The sequence below is a fragment of the Mandrillus leucophaeus genome, unplaced genomic scaffold, assembly GCF_000951045.1.
Source record: "Mandrillus leucophaeus isolate KB7577 unplaced genomic scaffold, Mleu.le_1.0 Scaffold114, whole genome shotgun sequence".
NCBI classification, from domain to species: Eukaryota; Metazoa; Chordata; class Mammalia; order Primates; family Cercopithecidae; genus Mandrillus; species Mandrillus leucophaeus.
In genome coordinates, this window is record NW_012099654.1 from 4,138,445 (window position 1) to 4,161,188 (window position 22,744).

Sequence of the window (22,744 nt, forward strand, 5' to 3'; positions counted from 1 at the left end):
TCTCTAAAAAGAAAAAAAATTTTTTTAATTGTTGGATTCCTATGTCCATAAGGAAGACTTCAGGAATGGCAAGCTTCCCTCCTAATTTGGCTCCTCCTGAAGACACAGTATGACCTGGTTTACTTTGGGTTTAACACCCTATAATTACTGTCAGATGAAGAGAGAGAAAGATGCACTGTATTTCTTACTAGTTTCTTTTCCCTTTATTTTTACCTAAAACATAAGCTGAAAAGCAGCAGAAAAAGAAAGAGCCAAATTCAGGTAAGAAAGACCCAGTACTTCAGACTAGCAGTGGGGCAAAACCCCCATGGTTAAAAAGGGATACTAGTTTATTGTGTTTGAGGTTGGAATCACCAAGAGACCAATTAACACCTTATTTTTAGGATTAGCCATTCTGGTATTTGCAGATAGTTTCTTAAGCAGGACTGTTTGGAGTTCACACTGTAGGAGTAACTGAAGTGTTGATAAAAGAGATTCCAGAACAAATAGAGATTTCTACAGTAAAAGCTGGGGAGGTGTGTAGGGCTCCAGTCTTTGGGTTCACAGCTTGGCTCTACATTCATTGCTGGAGGAATCCAAGCCTCACAAAAGACCACTTTTAAAGAAAAAACTCTTTTTTTCTTAGAAGAACTAGGTAAGTCTAGTTTTTCTCGGAAGTTTGTTTCATTACATGTCTCTGTTACCACCATCCATACAGCTCTGGGGGCCTGCATCTCCCAGGATTTGTAGCTTTCAGCTGCATTGAAAGTTTCTAACTTGGGAATCAAATCTTTGTTGTTGTTCTTGCTTGCAACTCGTTATTTTAAATTGCTTGCATAATTGCCAAGGTAATTTGCATTTAGAAGAGATCAACTGCATTTTCTTTACCCATCCTTTGCTGTATTCATTTGGTAAGCTTTTAAAGAACAAGTTTTGTAACCCGGAAGGTGGAGATCAGATACTGAGGGTCAATTTGGTGTCTCACTCAGAACCTGCCTCTCTGCAGCGTTAATGCTGTCTCCAAGCAGAAATCATAATGGTGGTTTCTCTATGCTGTACTTTCCCACTGCCATCTCCTGGGGAAATAAGGCGGGGGGCCTCTTTCGAAGAACCTATAAAGATTAGATTAATTACTGACCCACAATCCCATTATGTGAACTCATAGAGCCAAAGAACATTAAAGCTGGCAGAGAATAATTTAACCGTATTTTATAGATGAGGAAACTTGGGCCCAGAGAGGAAAAATAATCCCCCCACTTCTCCCGAAGTCTCAAAGCTAATTACCAGCCGAACTGGAACAGAAACCAGGTCTTTTGATTTCTAGATTAGTATTCAACAAGTATTTAACTCATTAATTAGAATTGTCATAGTTCCAACCTGGATGTCTTTCAGAATGGGTGGCTCAATTTTTATGTTTGCTGTTAAGATTCCCTCAGGGCTGCCTGGCTAATTTTACTATTATTTTGATTTTACTAAGTCAACATTTCAGATATTTGTAGTCTTCCCATCATCTGTGTCAGAACTATCTGTTAAAAATGCAAATCCCTAGCCTTTTCCAATCTTCAGAATCCGAGTTTCTTAGAGTGTCCTCAGGATCTGCATCTTAATAAGCTTCCTTGGAAGAGTCCAAGGCGCTTGAGAACCATTTTACTTGGCTCAAAGTCAAGTAAGTTAATGTATTTTGTTGATTTAAAATGTTAAGATTTTGGAAATCAGGTGGCACCTTCTCATCAACGGTTAAGTAAGAAAAAAGTTGTTTTTTACATAAATGTATCTGATAATCAATAGGAACTTAAGAGTTGAGGCCATGTTAAATTTCTCTTTTAAATCCTTTAGTTACTAAAAAGCAAAAACTTAAATTTGTATCTGAATTCAATTTCATGGCATTTGATTCTTTAGTGCTTAAGTTCTTCTTTAGTAGCAAAGAAAAAAATATTGAGAAATTTTATTTTTTCAGGCCATGGGCGGCCTTCAGTGAACCGTTACCTCCACAACTCAAGTCCTAGCCTACAGATTTTTCAAGACTGTTCATTATAAGACTCTGGCTTCTATTTTATAGTTTTTATTTTCTGAGATTACCTCTAAATTTTTGTGTATATTTATTGTAAAATTTCTAACAAAATCTAGAATGATTAACTCTCTCTATATTCCTGAAAGGGTTAAGGAACTTTTACCATGCATTTTCTATTCATTGAATACCACTCCCATAGTATTACTATCTAGGTTTTTAGATTTGTCTTTTAAAAACACACATTAGTTACTTAAAGTAAATGGTTAATCATATTTATCAATGATTTCTCAATTTTAGGACTTAGCATGTGAGTGATAACACACTTAGTCTTTTTGCTTGAAAATGATTTATTTTACTCCGCTGTGAATGATAGTTTACCTGGGTATAGAAGTCTTGGTTGATAATTGGCTGTGAAAAGATTCTTCCGCTGTTTTCTGGCACCCATTGCAGATGAGAGTCTAACTGTCTTTTCCTTGCAGGTTAGCTGTCTTTTTGCTTTGGAAGCTTTCAAGATTTTCTCTCAACCTTCAATGTTCAGTAGTCTCACTGAAAAATGTTTCCTGTTATAGGTTCATTACTATGTATTCTTTTTGGCACTTGGTGTATGTAACCTTTTCGTCTGAGAACATATATCATTTTCTTCCATCTGAAAAGCTCATAGTATCTCTTTGACTATTGATTCACAGACATTTTCCTCTATTTTATTCTTGAACTCCTATTAGACATATATTAGATCTTTTCAATATGTCTTCCATATCTCTTAATTGCTATTTCCTGTTTTTTCCCCCTTCCTTAACTCTTTATTGCTGCATTCTGGGTAAGATCCTCTATATAACCTTCTAATGTATTAATTCTCTGTCTTGTTATATCCAAGACAGAGTTAATCCTGTTTATTGAGTTTTTCACTCAAATACTGTGGTTTTTATTACCAGAATTTCCAACTTGTCCCTTTTCATATCAGCCTGCTCTTATTTCATTTTTTACTTGTTTTCTTTCACAATTTACTATTCATTTCTACAAATATTCCTCCTTTCTTTTTCTCCTTGATGGTTCTAACAATCCCTATTTTAATTTATTTTTATTTTTCTGAGACAGGGTCTTATTCCAGTTGCCAAGGTCGGTGTGCAGTGATGCAATCTTGGCTCACTGCAGCCTCCACTTCCCTGGCTCAGGGAATTCTCCCACCTCAGTCTCCTGAGTAGCTGGGACTACAGGTACATATCACCACACCTGGCTAATTTTTTGTACTTTTAGTAGAGATGGGGTTTTGCTATGTTGCCCAGGCTACAATCCCTATTGTAATTTCACTTTTAGATTCTGCTATTACAGGCATATCTCAGAGACATTGTGGGTTCATTTTCAGTACAATGCAATAAAGCAAATATCACAATAAAGTTAGTCACACAAATTTTTTGGTTTCCCAGTGCATATAGAAGTTATGTTTATACTGTTCTATAGTCTAAGTATGCAATAGCATTATGTCTAAAATTGTATGTCTCTTAATTAAAAAATACTTCATTGCTAAACATGCTAACAATCATCTGAGCCTTCAGTAAGTTGTAATCTTTTTGCTGGTAGAGGGTCTTGCTTTGATGTTGATGGTGGCTGACTGATCAGGGTGTTGGTTGCTGAAGATTGGGATGTCTGTGGCCATTTCTTAAAGTAAGACAACAATGAAATTTGCAGCATCAGTTGACTCACAGAAGATTTTTCTGTAGCATATGATGCTATTTGATAGCATTTTACTCACAGTAGAACTTCTTTCAAACTCGGAGTCAATTCTCTCAAACTTTCCCACTGCTTTATCAACTAAATTTATGTAATACTCTAAATCCTTTGCTGTCATTTCAACAATGTTCACAGCATCTTCACCAAGTGTAGTAGATTCCATCTCAAGAAACCACTTTCTTTGATCATCTGTAAGAAGAAGCAACTCCTCATTCTTTCAAGTTTGATCATGAGATTGTAGCAATTCAGTCACATTTTCAGGCTCCACTTCTAATTCTAGTTGTTTTGCTATTTCCACCACATCTGCAGTTACTTCCTCCACTGAAGTCCTGAACCCCTCAAAGTCATCCATGAAGGTTGGAATCAAAGTATTCCAATATCTTGTTAATGTTGATATTTTGACCTTCTCCCATGAATCACAAATGTTCTCACTGGTATCTGGAATAGTGAATCTTTTTTAGAAGGTTTTAAATTTACTTTGCTCACATCTATGAGAGGAATCACTATCTATGATAGCTATGGCTTCATAAAATGTGTTTCTTAAATAGTTGAGACTTGAAAGTTGAAACTACTCCTTAATTCATGGGTTGCAGAATAGATATTGTGTTAGCAGGCATGAAAACAACATTAATCTCCTTGTTCATCTCCATCAAAGCTCTTGGATGACTAAGTACATTGACAATGAGCCCTAATATTTTGAAATAAGTCTTTTTTTTCTGAGAAGTAGGTCTCAACTGTGGGCTTAAAATATTCAGTAAACCATACTATAAACAGATGTGCTGTTTCCCAGGCTTTGTTGTTTTACTTACAGAGCACAGGCAGAGTACATTCAGCATAATTCATAAGGGGTCTAGGATTTTCAAATGGCAGATAAGCATTGGTTTCAACTTAAAGACACCATTTGCGTTAGTGCCTAACAAGGAAGTCAGCTTGTCCTTTGAAGCTTTGAAGCCAGGCATTGACTTCTTCTCTCCAGCTAGGAAAGTCCTAGATGGCATCTTCTTCCAATAGAAGGCTGTTTCATCTCCACTGAAAATCTGTTGCTCAGTGTAGTCACCTTCATCAATGATCTTAGCTAGATCTTCTGGGTAACTTGCTGCAACTTCTATATCAGCACTTGCTGCGTCACCTTACACTTCTATATTATGGAGATGGCTTCTTTTCTTAAACCTCATGAACCAACTTCTGCTGGTTTCAAACTTTTCTTGTGCAGTTCCTCACTTCTCAGCCTTCATAGAATGACTTAAGTGAATACTGTGGCTGGGTTGATTTTCTATCCAGACACTCAGACTTTTTCTATATTAGCAATAAGGCTGTTTTGTCTTCTTATCATTTGTGTGTTAATGGAATAGCGCTTCTAATTTTCTTCAATAACTTTTCCTTTGCATTCACAATTTGATTAACCATTTGGCCTAGCTTTCAGTCTGTTTCAATTTTTAACATACCTTCCTCACTAAGCTTAATCATTTACAGCTTTTGATTTAACTTGAGAGTTGCAGGACTTTTCCTTTCACTTGAACACTTAGAGGCTTTTATAGAATTATTAATTGGCCTAATTTCAATATTGTTGTGTGTCAAGGAATAGGGAGGCCTGAGGAGGAGAGAGATGGGAAAATGGCTGGTTGGTGGAGCAGTCAGAACATATACAACATTTACCGACTAAATTCATTGTTGTATATGGGTGTGATTTGTGGCACTCGAAAACAATTACAATAGTAATATCAAAGATCACTGATCAAGATCATCATAACAGACTAATAATAATGAAAAAGTTTGAAATATTGTGAGAATTTTCAAACTATGACTCAGAGATATAAAGTTAGCACATGCTGTTGGAAAACTGGCATGATAGACTTGCTTGATGCAGGATTGCTACAAATCTTCAATTTGTGAAAAACGAAGTGTCTGCAAAGAGCAATGTAATAAAACGAGGTATGCCTGTATTTCTACTTCATCTGAAATGAATGTATCCCAAATATTGATTTCATTGGCTCCTTTTCTTAATGTTAGTTTTCTTTAATTGTTTTAGAATTTTAACTTGTGTGATGTACATTTTGAGTGACATCGCACACACTTTCTCTCTTCTTGTTATACCTTTCCCTCCCTGCTTGGCCACAGGGCCCCAGTTCACAACCTGGTTTTATGTTGGTGGCTCTGAACTTTTATCTTACGATGGTATTCAGATATTACAGATTTAGTCACTGAGTCAGGAGGCAGCTTGGCCCAAGTCTTGGTTATACCTGCTTGTTTCTACTTTTCTAGATGCACATTTATGTAAGTCCTAACCTTAGGTAACAGCTGCACATTTTTTAGGGCATTTAGGTTCAAGCAATAAGCCTGGATCCAGGCTCCAACCATCTGGGGCCCCTTTACTCCCAATACTGCAGAGGAGTTATCTTGCCTATCTGTGTGTGTCTCCAGAGCCCACGAGCTCACAGCTTTAGTAACTAGTGTGTTATATTTCTGGTCTGTTTCTAGCACATAGATATTTATTTTTCTTTATGTGTGTATGGGCATGTGGTTTACTTTTTTTAAAACTTTCTTTTAAATTCGTTCTTAAAATATTTTATTTATAATTGCTAAGTGTTTGGAGTGCAGGTAGTGACTTCAAAGCATGAGCTTACAATGTCATTTTGATCTGCAGAGGCAGGCTCTGGGGATGAAAATAGAGACAGCTACCATTACCGCTACTGCTACATTAATATTGTCCTTTGTTTCCCATCTAACAAGCATTATTCTCCTAAAAATGGCTCTGTGTCTGACAAAGCCCATTCACTATAGATTAATTCTCTCTTAAATGACTTTATTAAGCTCATTAATGATTCACTTAGCAACCACCTTTGTAATAAATTTGCAATATTCTCTAAAGAAATCGATCTGGAGAAACGCCACACTGATTTAGGAAGGAACATGGTTTAAAAATGAGTGAATTATTCTCAAAAGCACACAACATGGCTGTAGAAATATTTTAATGGGTTTCTATCTTTCCACAGATTAAACTAAGATCCTTTGCCAATAAGAAGACAAACAATAGAAAATTCCTACAGATTAAGAATCCCAACCAAGCTTTCAATGAACTGACTTACTTCAGCTCTGGGAGAACAGTTATGACATGGTGCTGAATTACATCAGCGAGGAACCAGAGGTGAGGCTGGGATACAGGGGAATTGGGTTTAGAATCACCTTAGCAATGCAGTATGCAAATCATGAAACAGCATAAAGACACATAAATTATGCAAGAATACATAAGGGGTTTCCAGAGAAACCTCAATTTCCATTATTAAAAATGGTGTGGTAAGCAGTCCAAAAAATCATTTTTGGCAGGTCACTATTTTTAACTGAGCTTTGAAGTTCATCTACATTTTTTTTCCCAGCATTACACTTGGTGGTTAGGACCCCTTGTTACAAGGGGCCATATTAACACATGATTGTGGAAATGGACAAAGAAACAATTTTAATTCATATGGTAAGAGACAGGGTAAAGATATGCAGGTGAGGGGTTCCCTAACACAGCCTACGAAGGTCAGAGAAGACTTCCTAGAGGAGGTAATGTCAGAGCTAACTTTTCATGGACAAATAAGCATGCATCAGGCAGAATGGGATGGTGGTAGCAGGTAAGAGTAAGGGGAGTTGCAGTATTTCAAGTATGGAGAAAAATGGGGTCATGACATACATGATTATTACTTTTCAGATGACCAGCATCTGCACCCTCTTCCTTTTTTATGTTAACATGGTGCTTTTATTTTTTAAATTTGTATTATTTATATACAATATTTGCACATATTTATGGGGTACATGTGATATTTTGTTAAATGCATAGACAGTATAATGATCAAATCTGGGTATTTGGGCCTTCTATCACCTTGAACATTTATCATACCTATGTGTGGGGGGCATTTCAAGACCTCTTGTATAGCTATTTTAAAATATATAATACATTATTGCTAACTATAGTTATGTTACTCTGCTATGGAACATTAGAATTTTTCCTTCTGTGTAACTGTATGCTTATACCCACGAACCAACCTCTCTTCATCCTCCCACCTCCAACCCTTCTCAGTTTACCCCCTTCCTTATATCACACCAACTTCCTTTGGGGAATTACCTCTTCCTGTACCTGTCCTCCATAGTTGTATTATTGGCAGGAGGTAATGTAGGGGTCGCTTCCTCCTACTAGGGAGTTGAAAGAATCACATTCTCCTTTAGCTGACCTCAGTACAACCATGGTACCAAGCTGCGGTATACTACTCAGATGCTTTTTGCTGAGACTTTGCTCTTGATCCCAGGCTGGACAGAAGCCTGGGAGGAAATTCATTGCAAGGTGGCAGGCCTACTGGACTGTTCCTATCAGAACATTTTTGCTATACTTTCTATTTCTTCCCAAGTGTCCATGGTTCCTGCCTTTTCCCAAGCTTTTCGCAAGCTTCAACCCTCAAATCATTTCAGTAAATATTATTTTGTTTTTAAATGGTAAAACTATTTCATTTTGGGAGACAGCAAGAAGTTCAGCATAGTGGAGCACAGCACATGCATAGTGGTAGAAGGAAGTCGTTGAGAAGCTAGAGAGATGGGCGGACTAGAAAGTGTCTCTCTCTCTTTTTTTTTTTTTTTTTGCCTGAGTTGGAGTTTTGCTCTTGTTGCCCAGGCTGGAGTGTAACAGCACAATCTCAGCTCACTGCAACCTCCACCTCACGGGTTCAAGCTATCCTCCTGCTTCAGCCTCCCAAGTAGCTGGGATTACAGGTATGTGCCACCATGCCCAGCTAATTTTGTATTTTTAGTAGAGACAGATTTCACCATGTTAGTCAGGCTGGTCTTGAACTCGTGACCTCAATTGATCCACCTGCCTCGGCTTCCCAAAGTGCTGGGATTACAGGCGTGAGCCACTGCACCTGGCCTAGACAGTGTCTTATATGACATCAGAAGCATCCCAATTTTATTCCCTAGGCATTGGAAAGCCTCTGAATGATTTTAAGCATGAACAGATTCATATTATTTTTGTGGCAGCTCCATGGTGAACTATTTGGAAAAGGGTGTGAGAGAGGACAAGGCTCAAAGCAGGGAGAGGGTACTTAGAGAAGACGCAGTAATCTAGGCAAGAAGGGACGATGGCTTGAGTTTCCAGGAGTTGGACTACTCAGTAGTTGGACTATTCATGAGGAAGGGTGAGATGTGAGCCCTTGCTGTCAGGTATGGAGAGCTAAAAGAATAATGGATCCATACCAGAGATAAGGAATATAGAGAGAGGGACAGGAGTGTGTGTGTGTGTGTGTGTGTGTGTGTGTGTGTGTGTGTGTTAGCTGGAGGGCTCAGCTTTGGTTCCAGTTCCTAACTTTGGACCAGCAACAGCTCTTCTGCTGCCGCACCAGTGAGGAAACATCTGTCTACCAACTAAGATGCTGATTAACCTGGTCCAGGTTGGTGATTTCACCTGGGCAGGCCTGGTCTGAAAGGTGGGCCTGGAGCCTAGGGAGAGAGACAAGCTGGGCATGATGGGCTGTGGGTTGGTGAGAGTTCCAAGAAGTTCAGACGTAAGAGGCCAGGCCTCCTGCCAATACAAGTGCTATTTCCTCTTCTCCCTCCTTTATCCTTCTGGTGCCCCCCAGGGCTGGTCTATCTTGTTCTCTTTCTCCCTCCCCACACCTGTTGCCTCCTGCAAGGTTTCCATCTTTCAATGACCCTCTGAAAGTTTCCTCTGATAGTGGAGAGAATGGTTTTGGTTTAGAATTAGACTGGGGTCCACACAACAAGTGTTTGGCTTTCTTGGTGGCAGAAGTGGGACTAGGAAATAGAAGTAACATCTGGTTCAAGCTTGTTTATTGAGTTGATTGGTGCCAAGGTAGTCTAAGACACCAGACCGTGTGACCATACTTTGCCTACCTTTACGGAGCTCACAGCCTGAGATTTCTTTACATTCTGGCAAAGTAGTTACTGGTAAAACTCAGTTTTGCAGAACATGGCATTCTAGAAGCACAGGGCAAAATTACAGTTCCAAGGGAGAACTGTAATTCTTTTGGGGAAAAATCTATGGGGAAAAAGAACTTCCCTTGTCTTCTTCCTCATTTCCTTGGAAGTAGAAAAGAGGTACTCAAAATGCTCAGAGCACCTCATCTCTGGACTTTACCATAAAATGCTTTGATTCCAGGATATCATTTCATGTCAGCTTTGGCTTATGGATCCAGGAGGAACATGGGGTGGTTGTAGACAGGAAAGGGCAGATCCTAAAGGTAATTTTAAAGCAGGGCAATCTAGTTTTTAACATGAGGTGTGTTTTCTCCAACCTTATTTTTCTTTGGACTTCTCATGACAATAGATAATATGCTTATCATTTTGAATAATATTTGCTTATCACTTATATCTTCTCCTGGATTAAGAACTTCTTGAAGACATGACCTCGGTTTTACTCACTTTGTTACATTGTAGGGCCTCATCCAGAGCCTAGCACCCAATAAAAAAGCTCAGCGAATGATTGTGAAAAAGATGTGAATGATTTTCAGAAACGTCCCTATTCTTCATACTTCCCTCCCTGCCTCCCTTTTCTGGAAGGCCCTCGCCTATTCAAAGTTAAGGATAAGGGAGGCAAAGGAGAGCATATTCAGGGATCTAACACTTCCCTACAGGGATCTGTATCCCTTACCTACCTCTGACTCCTCCCCACCAGGAAAAGAATCTATTATTCAGTGAAACCTTTGAAATGTATTAACATTAAGGTCTTAATGACTAGTAATGGCATGCTTGCTTATCAAAACAAACCCTTTTATTGATAATATAAGGCTAAATCTTGATTTTTTTTCTCTCTTTTTCTGATTCTCCCCATTTTCTCTTTCTTTCTGATTACCTCTGCATCTCTTCCCAATCACCTACTCCCCAAGAGATTGAATAATTTTCAACCTCTCTTGGCTTTTAGTAAACTCTCATTTAGGGCTTGCTTTAAGAGACAAGCAATGGTCTGAATCTATATTAAGAAGTCTAAGAAGATAGGACAGTCTGTAAATGAATTCAACTTTTAAATAAAAGAAAGCAGCAAGTCTTCCAAGGGACAAAAGAAAGGGAAAAAATCTGGGCTTACGCACCTGCAGCAGGCCCAGCCAATGTGTGGCTATGCTGTCGCGGAATCTTAGAATCACTAGTGTGTGCTGTACTTTGATGTTCACCTAGCTTTTGTGTGTGCTTTATTTCCCTTTCTAATTTCTCCTTAGAATCTTAGCAAAGTTCTTTTGAAAAGCCCACCATATGTCAGCTGAACCAAAAGAAGGAGAAGAAAGGGAGATTTGTGTACATTTAGATGAGAAAACAAGATTGGTGGTAAGAGTCTGATATAGCCCAGGGCTGGGATTTCTAATTTTGGGGGGTGCCAGACTCCTCTGAGAATCTTATGAAAACTATGGACTCCTTTCTTAGAAGAATGTACGTATGCACAAAAGTTTGTGTCCAGTTTTAGGGAGCCAGAAGGCTCTGTAGATCCCAAGTAAAGAACCTCTATCTTGGCAGGAGGAGAAACTGTTGGTGAAAGCTGATATTGGTTGAGACCCTCATTCCTTCCAACCTGAATCAGTTCTTTTCTGAGCTAATTTTTGTCTTGTCCCTTGGATTATTTTATTCCATCAAGAGCACTGTAATTAATAGGTTACATTTACTATTTGTTAGCATGTGATCTCACTTAATCCTGCCAACAACCTCACGAGGTAATTCTATTATTTGCATTTTGTAGATGAACCTGAGATTTAGCAAGGTTCAGGAACTTGTCCTCAGGTCCCACAGCAATTAATTCAAATCCGGACCATGCCCTTAATCCCTATGCTAAACTCATCCATATTTTTTGGTGTTCTGTTGTTTTTAAGGATGAGATTCCTTGATTCCTTCACACATCTCAATTATCAGGAACACCAAGGCGGCCCCAGTTTTACAACTATGTACAGATGCATCCATTTCAATAAGTGTCATATTCTTAACAGAGCAAGCTGTTTTCTGAATGTTCAGCTGACATTCTATTCGACATTCTGGGCAAACCCATCCCTGTAGGGACTCTTTTTCCAATAGTGAGAACAAAGAGTTAAGTGCTTGTCTGAGGCAAAGAACATGATATTGTTCTCATTAGAGGACAACTGATGTCCTTCAGTTCCATAACTATTATTTGAGCACCTACTATAAGCCAGGCCCTATGTTGGTGCCTCAGCAGATCTCTCTGCTTATTGCTGACAACTCAGTGGGGGAATGGACACTGCTCAGGCAAATGTTAACTAGAATTGGTATATTTTGGATCAAAACTTCTGCAGGGCAATGGTTCAGGAGACTTAAAGTTTTCCTCCTAATTAACTTGAATGGAGTGATAAGAACTTGAAGGGGAGAAGTTTATATTGCTACTGGAATGTAACCATCATAAGGAACAAAGAAAGGTGAACTGGAGAGGGGCCTGGGCTTGGGCTTCCCTTATGGTTGTCCCATTAATTCACCATTATAGCTGGGAAAGCTATCAGCAACCATGGCATATTAGCCCATTTTCACATGCTGATAAAGACATACAGAGACTGGCAATTTACAAAGGAAAGAGATTTAATAGACTTACAGTTCCATGTGCCTGGGGAGGCCTCACAATCAGTGACAGAAGGCAAGGAGGAGCAAGTCACATCTTACATGGATAGCAGCAGGCAAAGAGAGCTCATGCAGGGAAATTCCCCTTTTCAAAACTATCAGATCTTGTGAGATTTATTTATGTCCTGTGAACAGCACAGGAAATACCTGCATGAGAAGAACAGCATGGAGTCCCTCCCACAACATGTGGGAATTTAAGATGAGATTTAGGTGGGGACACAACCAAACCATATCATTCCACCCCTCACCCCTCCCAAATCTCATGTCCTCACATTTCAAAACCAATGATGCCTTCCCAACAGTCCCCTAAAGTCTTAACACATTTTTGCATTAACTCAAAAGTCCATAGTCCAAAGTCTCATACAAGACAAGGCAAGTCCCTTTCACCTATGAGCCTGTAAAATTAAAAGCAAGTTAGTTACTTTCTAGATACAGTGTGGGTACAGGCATTGGGTAAATACAACCATTCCAAATGGGAGAAATTGGCCAAAACAAAGAGACTACAGGCCCACGCAAGTCCGAAATCCAGCAGGGCAGTCAAATCTTAAAGCTCCAAAATGATCTTCTTTGACTCCATGTCTCACATCCAGGTCAGGCTGATGCAAGAGGTGGGCTCCCACAGCATTGGGCAGCTCTGCCCTGTGGCTTTGCAGGGTATAACCTCCCTCCTGGCTACATTCACAGGCTGGGCTGGTGTTGAGTGTCTGTGGCTTTTCCAGGCACACGGTACAAGCTGTCAGTGGATCTACCATTCTGGGGTCTGGAAGATGGTGGCCCTCTTCTCACAGCTCCACTAGGCAGTGTCCCAGTAGGGACTCTCTGTGGGGGCTCTGACCCCACATTTCCCTTCCACACTGTCCTAGCAGAGGTTCTCCATGAGGGCCCTGCCCCTGCAGCAAACTTCTGCCTTGTCATCCAGGCATTTCTATATATCTTCTGAAATCTAGGCAGAGGTTCCCAAACCCCAATGCTTGACTTCTGTGCACTTGTAGGCTCAACACCACATGGCAGCTGCCAGGGCTTGAGACTTGCACCCTCTGAAGCCATGGCCCAAGCTCTATGTTGGCCCCCTTCAGCAACACTGGAGTCGCTGGGATGCAGGGCACCAAGTCCCTAAGTTGCACACAGCAGACAGACCCTGGGCCTGGCCCCTGAAACCATTTTTTTCTCCTAAACTCCAGGCCTGTGATGGGAGGGGCTGCTGCAAAGGTCTCTGACATGCCCTGGAGACATTTTCCCCATTGTCTTGGTGATTAATATTCTGCTTCTCATTACTTATGCAGGTTTCTGTATCTGGTTTGAATTTCTCCTCAGAAAATGGGCTTTTCTTTTCTATTGCATTGTCAGGTTGCAAATTTTCCCAACTTTTATGCTCTGTTTCCCTTTTAAAACTGAATGCCTTTAACAGCACCCAAGTCACATTTTGAATGCTTTGCTGCTTAGAAATTTCGTTTGCCAGATACTCTAAATCATCTCTCTTAAGTTCAAAGTTCCACAAAACTCTAGGGCAGGGGCAAAATGCTACCATTCTCTCTTTGCTAAAACACAACAAATGTCACTTTTGTTCCAGTTCCCAAAGTTCCTCATCTCCATCTGAGATCACCTCAGCCTGGATTTCATTGTCCGTATCATTATCAGCATTTTGATCAAAGCCATTCAACAAGTCTCTAGGGCGTTCCAAACTTTCCCACGTTTTCCTGTCTTCTTCTGAGCCCTCCAAACTGTTCCCACCTCTGCCTGTTACCCAGTTCCAAAGTCACTCCCATATTTTCAGATATCTTTTCAGTAATGCCCCACTCTATTTGTGCCAATTTACTGTATTAGTCTGCTTTCACACTGCTAATAAAGACATATGCAAGACTGGGCAATTTACAAAAGAGAGAGGTTTAATGGACTTAGAGTTCCATGTGACTGGAGAGGCCTCACAATCATGGCAGAAGGCAAGGAGGAGCAAGTCATATCCTACGTGGATGGCAGCAGGCAAAGAGAGGCCTTGTGCAGGGAAACTCCCCCCTTTAAAACCATCAGATCTTGTCAGACTTATTCACTATAATGAGAACAACACAGAAAAGAAAAGGCGTGCCCCCATGATTCAATTACCTCCCACTGGGTCCCTCTCACAACATGTGGGAATTCAAATCTCATCAATGAGATTTTCGTGGGGACACAGCCAAACCATATCATACGGTGTGGCTGAACAGGACAGGTACACACCCACTTTGCAGTGTGGGCCATTAACAACTGTGGAACATGCCATTTTATTGATAATTGCATTACACAAGATAGAAATTGTAAGATTTAAGGGATAAAAGGGCAATATTAAGAATGTGTTGTGCCAGGTGTGGTGGCTCATGCCTGTAATCCCAGTACTTTAGGAGGCCAAAGTAGGTGGAATGCTTGAGACAGACCAGGCTGGCCAACATGGCAAAAACCCTGTCTTTACAAAAAACACACAAAATTAGCCATGCATGGTGGTGAATGCATGTAGTCCCAACTACTTGGGTTGAGGGGGCAAGATTGCTTGAGCCTGGGAGGTGGAGGCTGCAGTGAGCTGAGGTTGCACCACTACATTCCAACCTGGGCAACAGGAGTGAGACTCTGTCTCAAACAATACACACAACAACAAACCAGAATGAGTTGTGTAGAAGACTTTAGACTTCATTTTAGGCCAGGGCTCACCAGGTAGGATTCCTCACCCTCCTCACCTTTCCCATTTTCCAAATCCCAAGTGTGACAAAGACACATAGCATGTCCTCCAGCCTTTCAGAACACATTGCACACCTCTTGCACAGGGGCGAACAGGCCCGCCCTCATTGTTCTTTTAAAACAAATAATCCTTATAAGATACTGCATCATGTCAAATACAAACACAGGAATTGTCTGTGTGTGGTGCACAGAAAGCACATCTGAAGAAGTGGCTTCGATGAGTTGTTTTCGTTTGAAAAGTAAGTACATATTTCCAGGGAGAATGAGCTATTCTAAATAGGATATTTTCTTTCATTCATATACAGTTCCAAAATTCAGCAAAACTCTGTGTAGGTGGTATTCACGCCATGTCACAAAAGCACAAAAAGCAGGATCTTCTCCACGAGTGCAGATGTTGCCTTCACTCTTCCTAGCTGACATTTGTTTTTACAGTGGTGAGAATCAAGGATAGTGCCACCTCTCCCTGTGAACATCCATCCCCATGAAGCTCAGGAGCCTGTGCTATTTAAATATATGTCTTGTGCCCTGAGAGTTAATGCTGGCGGTACCTTTGGGTGCAGTTATTTCCTCACTAGCTCAGAAAAACCAGGATGTAGCTTTTTCAAAGGGGTAGAATGGAGCTTTTGAAAATGCAAATGTGTGTGTGCACTTGAGACAGAGGATGGCTTATGATTAATGAACTTTTGTGTATTGCTTATTGTGTGTGGGGGGGTCAGCTCAATAAAAAACACATTGCCTTTTCTTTGTCAGTGACAGATATTCTTATCAGAAACAAGGCTCTTATTGTACCAGTTTCCCTCTGACAGAAGAACAAGTGACTGCTGTGCATGGTGCTGGCGGGGAGTGCAGGACAGACACTGGGAGTGGCCAGGGGTTTCTTTAAAGACCATCTGAAAACATTGGCATATTTATTGGAATAATCATGAAGAAGTAAGAAGTATTTTACTTAATACTGCAGTATGAGGTCCACTATAGGGTTAAAGTGGGGATTCCTCACTGGTCTTCAGTTTTTAAGGGGTAAACTTGCCAGCTCTTTAGAAGAGACTGAGCACCCATCACCTACTTTGTAGAGGGTAAATTAAAAAAAAAAAAAAAAAAAAAAAAAGCAAAAGAAACACATTTCTTCCCGTGGACTTTCTGGACTTACTCATTTTTAACACAAATTTAGTATCCTCCATGAACATTCAAGAAACAATGCTGGTTGGGCACAGTGGCTCATGCCTGTAATCCCAGCACTTTGGGGAGGCCAAGGCAGGCGGATTGACTGAGGTCAGGAGTTCGAGATCAGCCTGGGAAGTATGGTGAAACCCTGTCTCTACTAAAAATACAAAAAATTAGCCAGGTGCGGCAGTGCACACCTGTAATCTCAGCTACTCAGGAGGCTGAGGCTGGAGAATCTCTTGAACCTGGGAGGCGGAGGTTGCAGTGAACCAAGATTGTGCCACTGCACTCCAGCCTGGGAGATAGAGCGAGACTCTGTCTCAAACAAAACAAAACAAAACAAAACAAAACAAAACAAAACAATGCAGAAAACACTAAGTAGAAGTTTAGGGGCTCAAAAAGAGACCTCATCTCACTGAAGTAAAGTCTGAAGGGCAAGGGTCCTCTCTGTGGGGTGTGTATGTGGTGAGCAGGGATCATGTTTCTGAGACACTTTCTGAGCAGTTGCCTTTGTGAAATTCTTTTACCTGGTGGCTGGTTTGAGGACAGTCATTGGAAAATTTATGGCCTTAAACAGATTCCAAAATTGACGTTGATGTTTTACTTTCTGGAATAAAAATAATTCTAGAAGATTCTTTTTCCTGAAGGTGTAGACACATGGAAGCTCTTTGAAATGAGTTTAAGGAATTAGAAGTATCCTTTGATATGCTGAGCAGTCTGCCTAATTTTCATTTATAATCATACCTACCTAGTTGTGTGACTTGGTCAAGCTACTTTTATTTCTCTGTGCCTCAGTGTCCTCATCTGTAAAATGGAGATGCTAATAGTATCTACTTCAAGGAATTCTGAGGATCAAATGAATTGGTGGCTATAAAGCGTGTGGCACATAGGAAGTACATAGTCAACGCTATGTGTTAGCCCTTCTTCTTCTTCCTTCTCCTCTTCCTCCTCCTCCTGCCCCCCACCCCCACCCTTCACCAACCCATCTTCTCTACCTCTAGGCAATTATTCTCACCAGATCATGAGAACACAATGATCTTCTAGCCCCGAATAATTTCATAATTTTCCAGAAGAAAAATTCCCTTGAAAACAGAATAACCAAAAGAAGACAGAGAAAGAACTCACGTGTAAGATTCTCCTTTAGTCTTAGTTTTCTTCAGGTCCTCTCCCCAATCTCATGAGCCTAAGGGCCAGTGCTTGTTTTCCTTGCCTTGGCCAAGGAGGTTAGCCTGGTCTGGGGAGCCTGGTCTGGAGGAATGAGCACTGGTCCCAGAGCCTGGTTCTGGTCTTTGTTCTGTTTTACCTCTGTGCAGGGTTGCGCAAGTCATTCCACTTCCCTGAGACTCAGTTCCCTCCAGTGCAAATGAGAAGTTTGGACTAATTGATCTTTAGGCCTCTTCACAGTTTGGACAGCCTGGGGTTTCAGCCCCCTTGGAACCTACAAACTGCATGTATAATTAAATATTTCCTGGCTGGAAACATCCTCTGAGCTCAGGATGGGCAATCTAAGATTCAGGGTGTCAGTGCATTTCAGCCCCATTACCGCCTGTATGTAGGATGGGAGCTTCGTCTGTCCCAGGGCTGTGGCCATCATTCCCTATCGGGGATCTGTAATGACTGTGGGCCATTCCCCTTTCCTCTCCTGACCCCGACCCCAACTTCTTGGCACTTCCACTTAGGAACAAAGCAAGAAGTACTCAGATGAAGGTGCAGTCCTGTGATGAGCAAGCCCACAGAACCCTGTGAGTTGGTGGAGCAGGCACGGTCAGTCAGGGAGGATGTCACTGAAGAAAGTAAATCCATCAGCTCCCCTTATTACTATGTAAATGAATTTATCATGACTAGGGGGCGGGGCAAGAACAGGGAGGCCTCCTGGAGTTCCAAGGGCTTCAGCCTTTCTGATTTGCTGAGAGAGCTGCAAACAGGAAGACAGTCTATGACCACACCTGTGTTTGACAGCAGCACTAGGGGCAGCTCCGCGGGGAGTGTGGCATGCCCTGGGGGTGTCATCATCATTGCCATCTTAGCACTAAGTGTTTCACTGGACTCAGTCTTTCCAGCAGTGTCTTGAGAAGTGGCCTAAGTATGGGGTGGGGCAGGGTGGGCACTGGAGAAGAGGAAGGGTTTTTTTTTGTTTTTTTCTTTTTGTTTTTGTTTTTGAGATGGAGTCTCGCTCTGCTGCCCAGGCTGGAGTGCAATCAGTGCTGTGATCTTGGCTCACTGCAACCTCCACCTCCTGGGTTCAAGCAATTCTCCTGTCTCAGCCTCCTGAGTAGCTGGGACGACAGGCGCATACCACCACGCCCGACTATTTTTAGTATTTTTAGTAAAGACAGGGTTTCACCATATTGGTCAGGCTGGTCTCGAACTCCTGACCTCAGGTGATCCACCCACCTCGGCCTCCCAAAGTGCTGAGATTATAGGCATGAGCCACTGCACCCAGCTAGGAAGGGGTGATTTTGGAACAGAAATAGCATGGAGGGTAGAAATAGCATGGAGGGTAGAAAAACCGTGAAAGCAATGGATGCCTGGGGAGGAGAGATGCTGTTGACAGGAGCTGATGCAGAGGCAGAGACAGATGGACATCCTACTAAGACGGCAGTTTCTACATTGAAGTAATTAATGCCTGTGATTAGGCCGGAAGGAGTGTTTTCCGGGAGTGCTGGAGCTGGTCTTGTCCCAGGAGATCGGGGCCCTGGAGGGGGTTTGCTCATGGTGGCTGCTCTTGCGCTCTCACATTTCTGTCTTCCTGCCCTGGCTCGTGGATCTCCCCGTGCCCACACCACCCCCTCCCAACCCAGTTTGGATCATAGTTTTAGCTTGTAAGTTTGCTCAGAGACAGGACCTGAGGTCCAGAGATGTGAAGAGAGGCGGCCAATGTCACACAGCAGGGCAGGACTAGAACCCACGTCTATGACCACTGATTCAGTGCCAAAGGGAGAGAAGGGGGAAGGGGATTCAAATTTATTCAGAGCTTTTCTGTCCTCAGCAGAGAGAGCTCTAGTTACTTGTATGTCAGCTATTTCATTCAATTTGACTCTGTGAGGTAGGAATTACACCCCACTTTACAGATGAGGGAGTTGAGATGTTGGAGAGACAAATTAATTTGTGCTGACAAATTGTGAACCCTCATCAGATTCCAAGCGCCATCTTTCGGACCTTCACACTCATGTTCTTTCCTCTGTCCCTTGTAATACAAATGACCAGCATTTCCGTTACTCATGCAGCTGGTGAATCAAACCAACATTAAGCCTGTCCCTGGCTCTTCTCCCATCAAAACATGGCTGATCTATGCTCCATTCATTTTCCATCCTCGGGAGGTCATGAGTTTCAAACAAATTATTTGGTTTACACAGTACAGTACTAAAGTGAAATTTTGTCTTTGTCCTTTCCAGGTATCCTAAGCAAGGGGTGTCTTCTGTCCCCAGGAGTTACTTGTCAATATATTTGGCTGTACACTGATTGTGTGGTGGTATTGGCAATTAATATCCTGGGATTAAGGAGGCTGACCATCTTTTAATATTCTAGACAGTACTATACAATGAAAAATGGTCCTAATCAGAATATCAGTTGCACACTCTCTGAAAAACATGGTACTGCTTTAAAATGAATGTGTCTTCCCAAAGACTGTGTTTCATTGCAGGAATGTGGGACAGAGGTTAGCCCTGTGGCTTTTGGTCTGGAGATCAGTAGGACATAGTAGATGACTTGCATGGTGTTCAGAGAAGTCTGGCTCTGCTTAAATGCATCCTGTATAACATTCCTACGTTCTCTAATCTTCATTTCCCTGTGTGTAAAATGGGGATAATTATAGCATCTGCCATACAAGGATTGTTGTATTGCTTTAATAAGTCGCTATGTATGGAGGGCTACAATAGTGCCTGGTATAATTAATCAATAGATGTTGGCTCCAATCCTATATATAATGTAATGCACTATACAGAATCATTAGGACTCCTTTGTAAAATGCTCAATTATATGTATTAACACTTTGAAATTCTGGGCCAGGCATGGTGGCTCATGCCTGTAATCCCAGCAGTTTGGGAGGCCAAGGAGGATGGATCATTTGAGGTCAGGAGTTTGAGACCAGCCTGGCCAACATGGTGAAACCCTGCCTCTACTAAAAATACAAAAAAATTAGCTGGACATGGTGGCACATGCTTGTAATCCCAGCTACTCAGGAGGCTGAGGCAGGAGAATTGCTCGAACCTGGGAGACAGAGGTTGCAGTGAGCCGAGATTGTGTCACAGCACTCTAGCCTGGGCAACAGAGTGAGACTCTGTCTCAAAACAAAAACAAAAACAAAACAAAAAAATAAAACAAACAAAAAAGACTTTGAAATTCCTATTGTTTACTTAAATTTGAAGTAAAAGAACCCCCCAAATTTTAGTATTCTTAAAATATCCACCAGCTATTGGAGAATAAGGGTTCTAGTAGAAGTTGAAGGGTTACAACTCTATAAAATTAAAAAACAAAAAAACAGATACACCTATGAACGTTTTCCCAGGCTTGAGTGATGCCTCTGGGAGTGAGTTGTCTCTTCCTATCTGGATCCTGGGATGGACACTGGTATCTGTGGGGTAATCCATCTGCGTTCACGTCACATGCTATGGCTAGGAATAACCAGGAAATACTGGAGTGAGGATTCACGCTGGCTCTTTTACATTTTCCCAAGGAGGAGAAGTAAAAGAAAGAGGAGGAGGAGGAGGAAAAAAAGGAGAAGGAGGAGGATGGTTATAGTGGTTCTTACAAATCCCTCAGCTGGATGGCTGGATTTAGGGCTGGGCATTTGTGCTTTCAAGAGCCAGGTCATTCTAAAGGAATGTGAGAAGTGCATCTCTGAGGACAGAGATTAAACAGTGGGAAAATAGATAAGTGATCTGGGGGCCTGTCCACTAATTGCTAGCTAAAAGTTAACATTTCACTAGCTCCCGCTGAGAAGGTAATGGCCAGGCTTCACACATGGAGCTTTATTATGAGAAGAGAGAGAGGCAAGTGGGGTAAGACGAATTTATCATCCCTGCACACGGTACCTCCAAACACACCCGTTTTTTTCTTAAACAGCTCCTTGTTTAGCATTCTTACAAAAGGCACGATAATGTTGGAGGATCAATGTAACATACTGTAAGTGATAAGAAGTACTAAATGTCAATATTATGACATTTTCAATATCATTCGGTCTATTAAAGGCCTGTTGTGTCCTGGAAGCTGTACTAAAGCCTACGGAAGATGCAAAGAAGAACAAGGAGTGAACCTTGGCCTCAAGAGATTTACAATATATTAAAACACCTAAGACACCAAATGGGAGTGCTTTTCAAAGAGTAGTTCTTAGAATCACAGATTGGTTACAAAAGGAGATTCTTAAGATCCAAAGCAGATGGGACCCAGGAATCTGCATTTAAACTAAGCCCTCCAGGTAATTCTGATCTGTACTGTGGTTTGAGTAGCCTTGGCCTGGAGCAAATGTAGGCTCTAAGCCTGGGGTATAAAGCCTTCAATTCTGTGTTACATAAGCAGTGTAGCCATATCTTGTAGAAGACTGTCAAGGGATATTTGAAAGAAGTGTGCAGCCTGTAGGCCTCAAGATGAGAAATATGTGGCAGGTGTGTTTGCAAAGTGGGGAAATTAGCATTGGGAGGTAAAAAATAGCATGACCTTCGTGGTGACCAGTGGAATAAATAAATATAATCCCAATGTTTATGGAACGTCTCGCTGAGTTACTGATGTATTCATCATTAGCGTTTAATCCTAATACTTTTTAGTATGCTGTCAGACCAGGGGGGAAATCCAGAGGCTTGCATCTCCACAAATATTTATCAATGGATGTTTTGGGAATTAAAACATGCCAGGAAATAGGGGCAAAGCACACAAGTGCCTGTCTTTGTGTGTGTAGGTTTCATAGATTGGGATGTTCACTGGATAGAATAGTTGGTGACCTGTATTTATTTGGGGGTGTTCCTGTTTGTGATGTTGAAGGCTAATTCCTGGGGGAAGAAATTGTGAAATTTGCAAAGAAGAATTTACAGAGGGCCAGTGAGTAGACAGAGGAATGAATGTGTTGGGAGCAGGAGGCAGCTCGGGGGAAGCTCGGCAGTTGTTCTATTCCCTGGCTGTCTCCCTGGGGGAGTTTCTGTGGCAGAATCCAGGGCATGTTGTCCATCCTGGGATCAAGAGGCTGGGCAGGAGGTGTAGGAATCTAAAGCCTAGAAGTGGACCTGTGGCCGAGCAGAATGGTCCCTGCTTTCTGTGACTAAGGAGGCTCAGAGAGTGCTCAATTTAAGCCTGGAGTGGAAATAGATGAACTTGATGGAAAGAAGCATGATCCTCTGGCGTTGCTGCAGGAGACTGGAAATGTGAGTACATGGAAAGAAATTGGTTCATGCTGAAAGCCCAAGTCCCGTTAACTGAATTGCAGAGAACAGTGTCTCTTAGCCTAGTCTTGAACCCTGAGATGTTCCTCCACTGCTTTTATGTGACTAGCCATGGGAAAAAGGAGAAATAGAGTCCTAGGCTGGGAGAGTGATAGACTGGGGTGGAAGTCTTTGGACAAATCCTTTTCTTATTCTC

The 22,744-nt window shown here is 41.5% G+C and overlaps 1 long non-coding RNA gene across 1 annotated transcript in view; it reads left to right on the top strand.

Annotated features, from left to right (window-relative positions):
* The first annotated feature begins 326 nt into the window (after positions 1 to 326).
* Positions 327 to 22,744, top strand: part of LOC105551447 — a 187,948-nt gene continuing 165,530 nt past the window's right edge. Inside the window, exon 1 of the long non-coding RNA XR_001007863.1 lies at positions 327 to 634. This is a non-coding gene — a long non-coding RNA (uncharacterized LOC105551447). The remainder of the gene's footprint in view (positions 635 to 22,744) is intronic.